The following is a 12,539-nucleotide window of genomic DNA, read 5'->3' on the forward strand; positions in this document are numbered from 1 at the left end:
CTGTCTGGTTAGTATTTTCCCTTCTCGCCTCCTTCCTATGCTTGTCCATGATCATCAGAACTTCTTCAGGACTCTTGACCTCGGGTGGTGCCTTTAAACCTAACTCAACATTTAATCCATTCTCTAAAGACTTCCTTGTTTCTCATCAACCTGGTCCATCTTTAAATTCTCCACTTGCTACACAATTTGGTGCTTAAAAAAAAAATGTTTATTTATTTTTGAGAGAGAGAGCAACAGAGCACATGCAGGGGAGGGGCAGAGAGAGAAGGAGGCACAGAATCCAAAGCAGGCTCCAGGCTCCGAGCTGTCAGCACAGAGCCCGACGCGGGGCTCAAACTCACGAACCGTGAGATCATGACCTGAGCCGAAGTCGGGTGCTTTCACAACTGAGCCACCCAGGCGCCTCAATTTGGTGCTTTTCTAAGCTACCACTGCACATGCCTTACCCTTTCTCTCTCTCTGCTACTTCTTCTGAATATTCTTACTATGATGGGTAACATAAAGTAGTGTGAATTTGTATATGGCTCAACAATTTCGTAAATGATTTCCTACGACCCTCGATGAAATTCTTCTCTGTCTTCCCATTGCACTTAGGGTGTAATTTAGATTTATTACCAAGGCCTAGCCTCTATCTCCGACATTATTTTTTATACCATCTTTCCCCTCAATATCCTCCATCTTCTTGGGTCTCCTTTTGGGAATGATACCTGCTCCCTTCTACCTCAGGGCCTTTTCACCTGCTTATCTTGCTACTCAAGAGGCCCTTCTCCTGTTTTTCACTTGGCTGAATTCTGCCCATCCTCAACACTCAGCCTCTGTGTCGCTCCATCAAGAAATCTTTCTCAAACATATCCACCACCCAGAAAGAGCAACATCCCCCTTGCAAACACTGTTACAAGCCTCTCTCGCACATTTTCTTTTGAAATACGTCTCCCCTGGTTTACTCGCAGCACCCAGTAGTATGTAATTCAGTAGTATGTAATTAATTAGGGTTAGGGTTAAGCCCCAAAGTAATGGGATTAATACAGTAGTATGCAAAACAATATAGCCGTTGATGAATTCATTCAGCAATACGGTACAAGAGTCCATGGCTTATCTCCACTCGCTTTGTGTGTGTGTGCGCGCTGGATATGGTACCAGGTGCCTCGCCCAAATAGCGATCACGTGATCATGTGGCTCCATTGCCTGCGCAATCCTTCCCTTCTTCACCAGGTGGCGCTGTGACTCCAGGACATTTTATTTCTGACATTTTTATTTCTGCAACTCCTTAGGAACTGTCCGCGTTCTCGGCTACACTCTGCCAAGCAGGAATACACAAAATCAAGGAAACCTCTCTTTGAGACAAAATGTACTCATCTCTCACTGGTTTGAATTCTTACCTTAATTTTTACCTGGCAAAAAGCAAAGCATTTTCCAGAACCCTCAAATGTATGCATTGGGTTTAGGCCTTTATGAGATAGACCATTAACTAGCCTGTTTATTTCAAGGGTACATGCCTGTAGCAATTTTCATATTAAGCAAGGAGTCAGTCATTGGGGCACCTGGGTGGCTCAGTCGGTTGAGCGTCCGACTTCCTCTCGAGTCATGATCTCACAGTTCGTGACTTCGAGCCCCGCGTCGGGCTCTGTGCTGACAGCTCAGATCCTGGAGCCTGCTTTGGATTCTGTGTCTCCCTCTCTCTCTGCCCCTCCCCCGCTCATGCTCTGTCTCTATCAAAAATAAATAAACATTAAAAATTTTTTTAAAAAAAGAAACGAGTCAGAACTTGTTATAAGTACCAGTCACTACATATCTTCAAATTAAAATATAAATTTGATTCGTTCAACAAGAACCTCGTATTGAGCCAGGTAACCTCTTCACATAGATGCTATTCATAAAAAGGATCTGTTTTGTGCTGGAGTGGGCATCTGTTGTCTTTTGAATACTTTTCTCCATATTTAACATTTCCAGGTGATGAGTGTCACCCCTCCATTCTGGAAGTCGGGACTCAATTTCCTAGCATCCTTGAAGCTCGGATGCAGGCCTGTGATCAGAGTCCAGCCAATCAGATTCACCAGTGACAGGCCAGTGACCAATGAGGGGAGAGCAATGGAGGCAGGTGCCAGGTGTCCAGGAGATTCCACTCCAGACAGCCAGAGCAGCCTGGCAAGGTCATCTCAATGGCATCCCTGGCTCTTTTGTGTCCACTGTGGATCCCTGGCCACCTCACCAAGGGTCTGTCCACATTTCAACATCCTTTTTCAAATTCTTGTGCTATATCTATCTATAGGGAGTTCTGGTGTTTGACACAAAGAACCCCGAAGAGATGTGACTTTTAAAAGAAAGTTACTCTTTAGTCATGGTAAATTCAGCTGAGATGATCAGTAGATGGAAAGAAAAATGTTGCAGGATCCCTGTGCTCAGCACAGACAGCTGTGCGGGTGAAACTACCTGAAGAAAAAAAATCCACTTGCTACATGGCCACAGCACACGCAACGCCAACATAAGGACGCTGAGCTGATTTTCAATGCTTTTTATTTTGTAAAGCACATTTAATGAAGAGCCATCAGCTGAAGCCAGCACCAGAACCATCATAAACCACAGCCACAGAATGCCAGTCACCTGGGAGGGCCCCACATGGAAACGGAAACTGATGGAGGAAGAGAGAAGGGACACTGGTGAGAAGTGGCCACTGCCTGGGGCTGGGAGAGCCTCAGAGGCATCAGGCTGAGTCTTGGCAAGAAACCTGACTCCGTTTTGCTGACGAGCAAAGGACAGGATTGAAGACATCATGGGAATCAGTGTTGTCAACTCCTAACGCTTCTGGGGGTCTCTCCTTGAGCAAAATACTTGGCGGGCACTGAGGCCAAAGAGGGGGAATAAAAAGCAGCCTCTGCCCCACGCTCACTCACTGCCACTAGGAGAGAAGTGAATGCTGAGACATGTGTAGAGAGCAGTTAAATAAAATGAAACGCCATTTTTATTGTTTAGGAATAATTCTACTTCTGGCCACCTATTCTGAGAACATAGGTCTAAAAGCAGAAATAGACTATTCCAAGAGTGCGTAGGAAAGCGGTGCTTATAAAAATGAAGCATTTCTACTACTCTGAAGGGTTTGGCAAAAGAGACCAGTTTAAGTGGCCCATAGGATACTCACTGCAATATGCACGTGTCACAACGCCCATCCTAAAAAGTAACAGCAGAGGGAAACGTGGAAAAACAGGTCAGATGCAAAATTCCAATTCCAATTTTGTTTTTAAAAATCATTTCTATATGAGACAGACACTTAGAAACGTATAGGAATGAAATATGTAAAAATGTCAATATGTAACAGTGATTTTATATAAGAGGTATCAGGAATTAAATAGAACTTTTTACTTCCATCTTTATACTTTTCTGTATTTTCTAAACTTTAGAAAGTGAATATGGATTCATGTTTAGTCAGGTAGAAATTAGTATTAAGCTAACCAATATGTAGAAATGCAAGATGTAGTGAAACCTGATGCAAGCTATAAGGTGAACACGTGATACAACATGTGATTCTAACTAGAACCACAGACAGAATATATAGAAAGAAATACACAACTATTCTGAGCAGCTGTCACTGGGTGGTGACATGAAATCCAATGTTTTCTTTTTTGTACTTTCTTAAATTTCTTTTAATGATTATATGTTACTTTAATAATATTTGGGATGTAGCAGGATTCTTGCACAGAGTCGTGACCCCCCAAGGCTTTCCTTTCCAGGAAGCAACTTTATTCGTGTTGGCACAGCTCAGTTGGGTTCATACGTGACGAACTGAGCCCCAAAGGCCACATGCATTGTTTTTCATACATTTTTTACTTCTTTGTCTCCCATATATGGTAACACACAAACATGTAGTCTGATTAAGTGGTCTCATGTTACAGGGTCGTGAGAGATGTCATGGACGTGTATAGCCAGGTTACCTTGAGGTTTTTTATTGTGGTTTGGTTGGTTGTTGTTTTTTTTTCTTTTCCTTAGAGAGGGGACCCTTTCACAGAGAAACTTCTTTTCCTTTTTAAAAAAAAAAAATTTAATGTTTATTTATTTTTGAGAGAGAGAGAGACAAAGCACAAATGGGGAGGGATGGAGAGAGAGGGAGAGACAGAATTTGAAGCAGGCTTCAGGCTCTGAGCTGTCAGCACAGAGCCCGACGCGGGGCTCAAACTCATGAACGATGAGATCATGACCTGAGCCAAAGTCAGACACTCCACTGACTGAGCCAGCCAGGTGCTCTGGGAAACTTCTTTTTCAAGACAGGACTACACTCTTACCTTCTCAGTAAAGAAGGCTACATAATTCTCACATTCTCCTAATCGCAGGATCTCAATCGTCAGAAGCAAAGGATTTATATTGAAATAAGTTCTTGACATTATTGTCCTAAGTCTCTGAGGAGGAGTAAGAAGCTCCCTGAAGTATTAGTTAACTACAATTTTTAAAAATTTCTATAAACTCAATCTTTAACATGATGAGCACAAATCTTATAAAACATGGTTGCTATGAGAAGTAGCATTCATTTAATCTGTAAATGTTTGTTATAAGAAATTATTTTGCTAATTTAAACTATACCTAAATATAATTTTTTATCATTAACTCGGTATTAAACAGAGATATATAGATATATGGAGACATATACTTATATGTTTTATATATATATAGGTAGATAATTATCAAATATATATTATATTTATATATATTGTCAAATATATTTTATATTTATATATTTTATATTATCAAATATATTATATATTATATAATCAAATACACACACACACACACACACACACACACCATTTGATTATCTGTCCAAGAAGAACTACTCTTCCTAAATACATGGCATTTGCTGCCCCCACATGCATTTCCCCTTCTGGCAATGGCGCTGATTTTGGTTTAGAGATCTTCCTCTAACTCCCTCCAGTGGTCACTTTAACATGCAACTTGCAGAGACATTTGGCCAAACATTACCTTGTGTGTGTCTGTAAATGTTTTTGACTGAAATTAATATGTGAACCCTAGACAGAGTAAAGCCCTTCCTAACGTGGGTTGGCCTCATCCAATCAATAGAAGATCTGAATAGAACAAAAAGATGGCATAAGAGTGAACTCCTCCTGCCTGCCTACTGAGCTGGGACACTGGTCCTTTCCAGTTTTCAGCCTTGAACTGACACATCAGCTCTCCTGGGTTTCCGGCATGCCAACTGCGGATCTTGGGATTTATCTCCATAATCACATAAACCACTTTTTGATAATTATCTTTCTTTCTTTCTTTAAAAAAAATTTTTTTTAACCTTTATTTATTTTTGAGACAGAGAGAGACAGAGCATGAATGGGGGAGGGTCAGAGAGAGAGAGGGAGACACAGAATCAGAAGCGGCTTCAGGCTCTGAGCTGTCAGCCCAGAGCCCGACACGGGGCTCGAACTCACCGACCGCGAGATCACGACCTGAGCCGAAGTCGGACACTCAACCGACTGAGCCACCCAGGTGCCCCATCTTTCTAACTTTCTATCTATCTTTCCATCCATCTTTCTATCTATCCTCTATCTATCTATTTATCTATCTATCCATCCACATTCTACTGGTTCTGTTTCTCTGGAGAACCCAGACTAATATACTCCCAATCAGTCCATGTGATCTGGATGGGCTCTAACGCTGTCCTAGGAGTAGAGCATAAGAACAGGCTTCAGCCAATCAGCAAATTGTGGCCGCGTGATTGATTGTTCAGCAATCAGCATATGACCAAATTTAGGCCAATCAGAGCCAGGGCTTCTGATTAGCATGGGCGCCAGAAGACATCTCTCCCTGCTGGCTGTGAAACTATAGGAATGTAAATTCTAGAACAGTGGCCAGCATCTTGCCTTATAAAGAGTGAGCTCATCTGAAAAATGGAGCCAACACACAAGTGCGGCCGAGGAATGGAGAGAGGTAAAATAAGGCTTGACTTCTCAAGTGTTGCCCTGGTCCCACTAAGCTCGGCTAGCTCTCCTCCTGAACTTCTCAGTGACATGAGTCAATTCTTTATGTGCCTAATGGGACTTGCCTTAATTTTCTGTGATTTATAACCAGAAGAGTATTAGCTGACATGTTCTAGCAACAGCAATGTCTGAACAGAGCCTGAGACACAGGGAGTCAATATTGGGAAGTGACTCTGGAGAACTGGAACAGGGGGTAGGGAGGGGGCTGGGGAAAGTGAAAAAGGCTGGGCCAGGAAGCTGTTCCAAGGGCTGTTTACTGAGCTAGTTACCCCGTGGCCAACTGGACTTACCCTTCCTGGGAACCCTTCAGGGCACCTTGCACCACATATCATAGAATTGTTCTCACCACAGAAATAGCACTTACCTATCCTTTCTGGTTTGGTCGAGGGTTGCCCTGGGGTGTTAACTTTCTTGCACTTTGTTCTGGTACCAGAAGGGTTGCGGGAGCTACCTGCAGCCAGCAGAAAATCCTCTAGAGGTAAGGCAGAGATGAGTAAGGTGCTCTTTGCACAGTTGTTGGTGAGGCCAATGGCCAGTGTGGAAAGAGAGGTCAAGGCAGGGATATAAGACAAGGCCTTAAAGATACACAACACCATTATAGATCAGTTATCGGTAGAACAGATTTCCCCTCTAAGTTTGAACTCCACCATTTTTTAATGTTTTATATATTTTTGAGAGAGAGCGCAAGCAAGGGGGAGCAGAGAGAGAGGAAGCGAGGAAAGGAAGCGGGCTCTGCACTGACAGCAGCAAGCCTGATGTGGGACTCGAACTCACGAACTGCAAGATCATGACCTGAGCCCAAGTTGGATGCTCAACGGACTGAGCCACTCAGGTGCCCCTCCACTATTTTTTTTTTTTTTTTTAATGAACTCAGAAAAGGGCAGGGCTGATTCCTGTGGAGTCCAACCAGGACTCAAATATTGATGTCTCCCATCACTCTTACTTAAGACTAAGTAATCCCCTTTGGGAGTTTCCTGAATCCAATTCTTAGGAAATCGTTCTGTTGCAGAACAGGGTCAGACCAGTTGTGTGTAGGTAGAGGAGGGCTTTCCCCTGAAATGAATGAATGGCCCCCATTGTCATTTATCGATGGAAGAGATCAGTCTCGATCTGACAAATTAAAACGAGGGAGGTGAATTTTAGATCGAGTGAAGAAAAAACTTATTTTTTTTTCCACCTCCATCCAGAATTTAAAGAGGCGAGGAAAGAGGGACCTGCCCTTATTCATTCATTCATTCATTCATTCATGCATTCAGCATGTTATTTATTGAAGTTACCAGGAGCAGGCACATAATTTGCAGGTCGTAGCACAAAATGAAAATGGTGGGGAGGAGGAATTGTTCGAGTATCATTAAGAATTTCTGTAGGGCAACAGCAGAGCATTAGACCGAGTGTGGGGATCTTCTGAGCAAGGGGCCCGAATGTCATCTGTGTGTCAGTCATTGTGCTAAGTTTCAGGCGTGCGTTGGCAAACAAGACACATCCAGCATTTGTCCTCGGGAAGAGTCTAGGCTGGGATTCCTGTTCTTCCCTCGCTCGGTCTCCCTCACAGCCTGAGCACCTGCTAGAGTGAGTTTCATTCTATATTAAAGAATTTTTCATGCGACCTCCTCCCTAAACCCCGGGAGCTCACCTGAAGAACCAGTGATATATTCCGGGGCAGAGGGGGGGTGGTCTGGCTACGTTGAGGGACGTCAGGTGTGTCTCCGGGAAAGACATTTGTCCCGAGGGCCAGCTTCCTGGGGATTGTCAAATATCAGTTTAATTATTAGTCACAGTTGATTTATAATCTCATTTAGACCCTAACTGCTAAGTGATCTACGACCCCGGTGGCCTTCCCACACTCCGTACGGCTTTCATACCTGACTGCTTAACACAGCTACCCTATCTGCACAGTCTGTGAAGCGTTTTGAGTCCGGGACTGCTGAAATCCATAGTACTCACTTGCTAATCTTTAAGGTATTCCTTGCAAATGTTTTCAGAGAACATCTGTGCAGCCTCTAAAGCCTGCCAAACACCAACATCTGCATAGGGGAAGAAAGCTGCCAGACCCAGCATAACCCACGACGAGTTCTCCTAAGTTGGGGAATGAGGACAGGTGCCACTATGGGAAGCATGAAGGGGGCTCAGGTGCAGTTAGGACACACTCAGGAGTTCGTGACTCAGGTGTTCTTAGTGCTCCTGGTAGGGGACTTCCGGGACTCGCCTTGCCATGGGTAACGCGGTTTACATTACAGGAATTTGTGTTTCTTTTCACTGGGTTATATGAATTACTCTTATATTCTCAGCTGCAGGCACTTTCACCGTGGCTTATGTTGTGATGGGTTCAGTAAACTAAGGACTAAAAATTTTAGGAATCCTGCGAAGATCTTAATCCTGAAGGAGGCATCTCCATCTGCTGAAAATGCTATGGGGCAGTTCTATTTCAAGTGTAAGAAAAGAAAAAAAAAATGAATCTGAAGGTACATTTCATTTTAAAGATCTCTAATTCATACGCAAAAGTAGGATGCTTCATGTTCAAGTTTTCCACATTGGATACAGTCCCTGATTAAGTAATAGATACTTTTGGGGTGCCTGGGGGGCTCAGTCAGTTAAGCATCTGACTTCAGCTCAGGTCATGATCACCGTTTGTGGGTTCGAGCCCCGCGTCGGTCTCTGTGCTGACAGCTCAGAGCCTGGAGCCTAGCTTCAGATTCTGTCTCTCATGCTCTCGCTCTCAAAAATAAATAATCACCTGGGTGGCGCAGTCGGTTAAGCGTCCGACTTCAGCCAGGTCACGATCTCGCGGTCCGGGAGTTCGAGCCCCGCGTCGGGCTCTGGGCTGATGGCTCAGAGCCTGGAGCCTGTTTCCCATTCTGTGTCTCCCTCTTTCTCTGCCCCTCCCCTGTTCATGCTCTGTCTCTCTCTGTCCCAAAAATAAAATAAAACGTTGAAAAAAAAATTTAAAAAAAAAGAATCTATAAAAAAAGTAACAGATACTTTTTTTAATTTCAAAAGTGACTCCTTTTTTGTATGTATATTACAGTTCAATAAAATTTTTTAAAACATTTATTTATTATTGAGAGACAGAGACAGAGCATGAGCAAGGGTAGGGGCAGAGAGAAGAGGAGACACAGAATCCGAAGCAGGCTCCAGGCTCCGAGCTGCCAGCACAGAGCCCAAAGTGGGGCTCAAACCCAGAAACTGTGAGATCATGACCTGAGCCGAAGTCGGACACTCAACCGACTTGTCCACCTAGGGGCCCCTAAAAGTTTTCTTTCTAAAACAATTCTACTGTTTGTTTTTTCCTGGGTCATATGATTGCAGATGGTTTTTGTTGGCTTATTTTAAATTTGTTGCATTTCCTAACTGCCTGGGATGAGCTGCTAACGCTTTAATTCTTTCCCTATCAATTCTGTCCTTGTCCAAAATCCATGATCACGTAATGAGCATTTGCTGATACAAACGTTATCCACCTGGTGCTCCAAGCCCAGTACTTCTCAGATCAGAAAGGAGATACACGCACACTGAGATAACGTTGTTCTCCTGAGCAAAACAATTCAGTCTCAAAAGTTTCGAGTTACCTAGAACAAAACAAGGAAGTGTTGCTGAGATCGTTTGAAAGTGAAATGCTTACTCATTTGAAACCCGCCCCATTTAATGATTTCCTCTTGTCTTGGCTCCCTAAGAAGTTCGGAGTATATTCAGAGGACGTGAAATTTGCAGCATTCACCGGTACCCATCTGCAGAACACGGTTTATTCTGAATGGGAGCCAAGGTGACTTTTGTGAACAATCCTGAGTCTCAAATCCAGATGCCCGAGAGGGTCACCGGAACGTGTGATTCACCCAGCTATTTGAGCAATAGAAATGTCCAAGCGCTTTGAGTCTTAAGAACCTGCAAGCGAGAATGCTGATCAAATATCCTGCTGGTGTTCCAATGATACCTGCTGAATGCTGCTCCCGGTCTCCTTGTCCTGCAGCCTCGGTGCTGACAATCCTCTAGTGGTGGGCTTCTTTCCGAATCCTTTCACATCCTCACCTTGCAACACTTTGGCAAGCCTCTGTCATATGCCAGATAAATTCTCTTACTGGTTAGGATAGTCGGCACCAGTTTCTGTTGCTTATAACTGAAAGAATCTAAATTAAATTTCCACCCGCAACTCCAAAAGGTCCATCCACACGGGGCCTCAAGAAAGGCCTGCAAATGGGAACTAGTCAACCATCAGGACCCTCCCTCCTTTTCTCCGCTCAGCTCAGCTGCTACAACCTTCTTTATCTCTGAAAATTTTCTTCCTCTACTGATTCAGTGACAGAGGGGTGGGGAATAATGGGTGGTCTCTCCATAACTTCTGATCAAGAGACCAGTTCGCACTAATGAGCGTGCTGTTTCCCAAATCCCAAATCGATGAAATGCTTCAGAGTAAGATCCAAGTGGCCCATTTGAATCCATTGTCACTCCGGAAGGTATGGCCGCAATCCATTGTCATATACGATCATGGCTGCCAAGGGGCCAGGCCTGTGCGGTAAGGGAGAGAAACCATTTTTCATCTCTCACTTTTTTACCTTTCACATGGGCTTCCCTGAGTCATGATTCTGGGAAGGTTTGCATTGGGATCTGTCATCACTGCCTGGCACGAACCTCTCGGTGTCTTTCATGAGATTATTAGTCAGCAGAGACCATGATTTTATAAGGGTTAGTGGAAGATAGTTCCTTGAAAGTTCACGGGTGACAAAATAGTAGGAGATAGTCGCTTTAGAAACTGGGTTTGATCTTCTGTGCCTTCATTCATTGTCCTCATTAAAATATCCTGGTTGATTTTTCCTGATCAAAAAAAAAAATTGTTCTATTTGTATCTCCTGGGCCGAAGGTATTAAGATAGCAGAGGGACACAGAAGCATACTATACTTGGGATAACAGGGAGAGTTGCTTGATCATGATATGAATAGTTCTCAATCCTTTGAATTTCACATCCCAATACATTTTTTTTAAAATACAGACTGGGGGGGCGCCTGGGTGGCGCAGTCGGTTAAGCGTCCGACTTCAGCCAGGTCACGATCTCGCGGTCCGTGAGTTCGAGCCCCGCGTCGGGCTCTGGGCTGATGGCTCAGAGCCTGGAGCCTGTTTCCGATTCTGTGTCTCCCTCTCTCTCTGCCCCTCGCCCGTTCATGCTCTGTCTCTCTCTGTCCCAAAAATAAATTAAAAACGTTGATAAAAAAAATTAAAAAAAAAATAAAAGAAAATACAGACTGGGGAGCAGTATCACCAGAGAGGTACCAACTGTTTATTTTGCCAAGGAAGGATGTGAAACCAAGGAGGCTTACATCTAAGATCAACAACAGAAAAACAAAGACTTTACCATGGGGGGAAAAAGAAGGTGCCGGAACAGAATAAAGAACTACCTTTCCCCACAAAAAGTTGTTCTGCTAACCTTGTTCCAATTCGATAAAACCCCAGGCCGCTGAAGCAACAGACTACCCGACAACCCTTGCTAGTGAACTCGCATTTGAAATCCACTCCAAGGTACAACCTACCTTTCCAGAGAGTAAGGGTAAAATGGAGCCAGAGACAATACCACTTCCGTTAGAATTCTTCCCTCCTGCAACCGCGGTTTTCGGCAGAAGTGAGGACATGCTCTCCCATCTGAGTGTGATGTCCTTTTGTGCCATGAAGTTCTAGCTGGAAGCAAAACAGACCCTTATACTACTTGGCCTGTGCTGGGCACTCCGCTAAGTGGTATCCATACAACTACCCATGAATTTGGTAACATTCTCCTTTTCACTGATGAGGAAGCAGAGGCTGGGAGAGATGCTATCGCTTTCCAAAGGCTGATCAGTTCTGGGGCTGGGATTTGAGCCCAACTGCCTCTGAGGCCAAGTCCGCTCTTCCAACCACGACTCTCCTCCTTTGAGATTCAAACCAGGATTTTGACAACAGGAAGACACACACACCTTTTCATTTTAGAGAAAAGTCGTTTAGGAAAGAACTCATTTTCTTTTGGGCTCCAGACTTGAGACCTCAGAAAATGTTCCTAGCTCTGTTGCCTGAGTCATGGCGGAGTCATCTTGTTGAATAACAAAATATCTGAGTCACTCGGACTTCATGTAGGAAAAAAAACAAAACAAAACACACGAGCGGCTTTATTTGAGAATTGAATGGTTTTGAAATCAACTCACAGGCCGGGGCATGAGGCTAACAGACTTATTTATGTTGGTGAGATGAACTGATTGTAAGTGTTATGTAAGTAAAAGTGACACTCCCCAGGATGAAACAATGTTTCATCAATGTCACCATTGTTAACGGTGAAACTCTATGGACTCACTGATCATTAGTCTTCAGAACAGGCAGGGAGCCTTTTTGTTTCACTCCGTCAATTGCTTATTTATCTCAAGGATAAAAAACAATTCCCCTCCATACATATGTCTTCTGATATGTTTCAAAGTCTGAATTTAATTACTGTACGTTCACTTGCAGCCTTGACCGTGTATAGGCGGAATTGTCATTGAGTTCTATGAGTGCAGACTCTTACGTCCCTGAAAATATCCCCTGAACTTCTAGAAACACCTCCAGTTCTCTTACCAGGAAATT

At 43.7% G+C, this 12,539-nt stretch overlaps 1 long non-coding RNA gene across 3 annotated transcripts; it reads right to left on the reverse strand.

Annotated features, from left to right (window-relative positions):
- Positions 1-454: 454 nt before the first annotated feature.
- Positions 455-11,999, reverse strand: LOC125162614 (uncharacterized). 3 transcript variants are annotated; one of them, XR_007151102.1, is made up of 4 exons: positions 11,486-11,999; positions 9,428-10,775; positions 6,337-7,711; positions 455-1,297 (listed from the first exon to the last, which is right to left on the reverse strand). It is a non-coding gene; the product is annotated as an uncharacterized LOC125162614 (long non-coding RNA). The 3 variants fall into 3 exon arrangements; XR_007151101.1 differs by lacking the exon at positions 455-1,297 and having other exon boundaries at positions 5,494-7,711; positions 9,428-9,535; positions 9,898-10,775; XR_007151100.1 differs by lacking the exon at positions 455-1,297 and having other exon boundaries at positions 5,494-7,711.
- Between the last annotated feature and the right edge of the window lie 540 nt (positions 12,000-12,539).

This window comes from Prionailurus viverrinus, chromosome A3 (genome assembly GCF_022837055.1).
Source record: "Prionailurus viverrinus isolate Anna chromosome A3, UM_Priviv_1.0, whole genome shotgun sequence".
Lineage (NCBI taxonomy): Eukaryota > Metazoa > Chordata > Mammalia > Carnivora > Felidae > Prionailurus > Prionailurus viverrinus.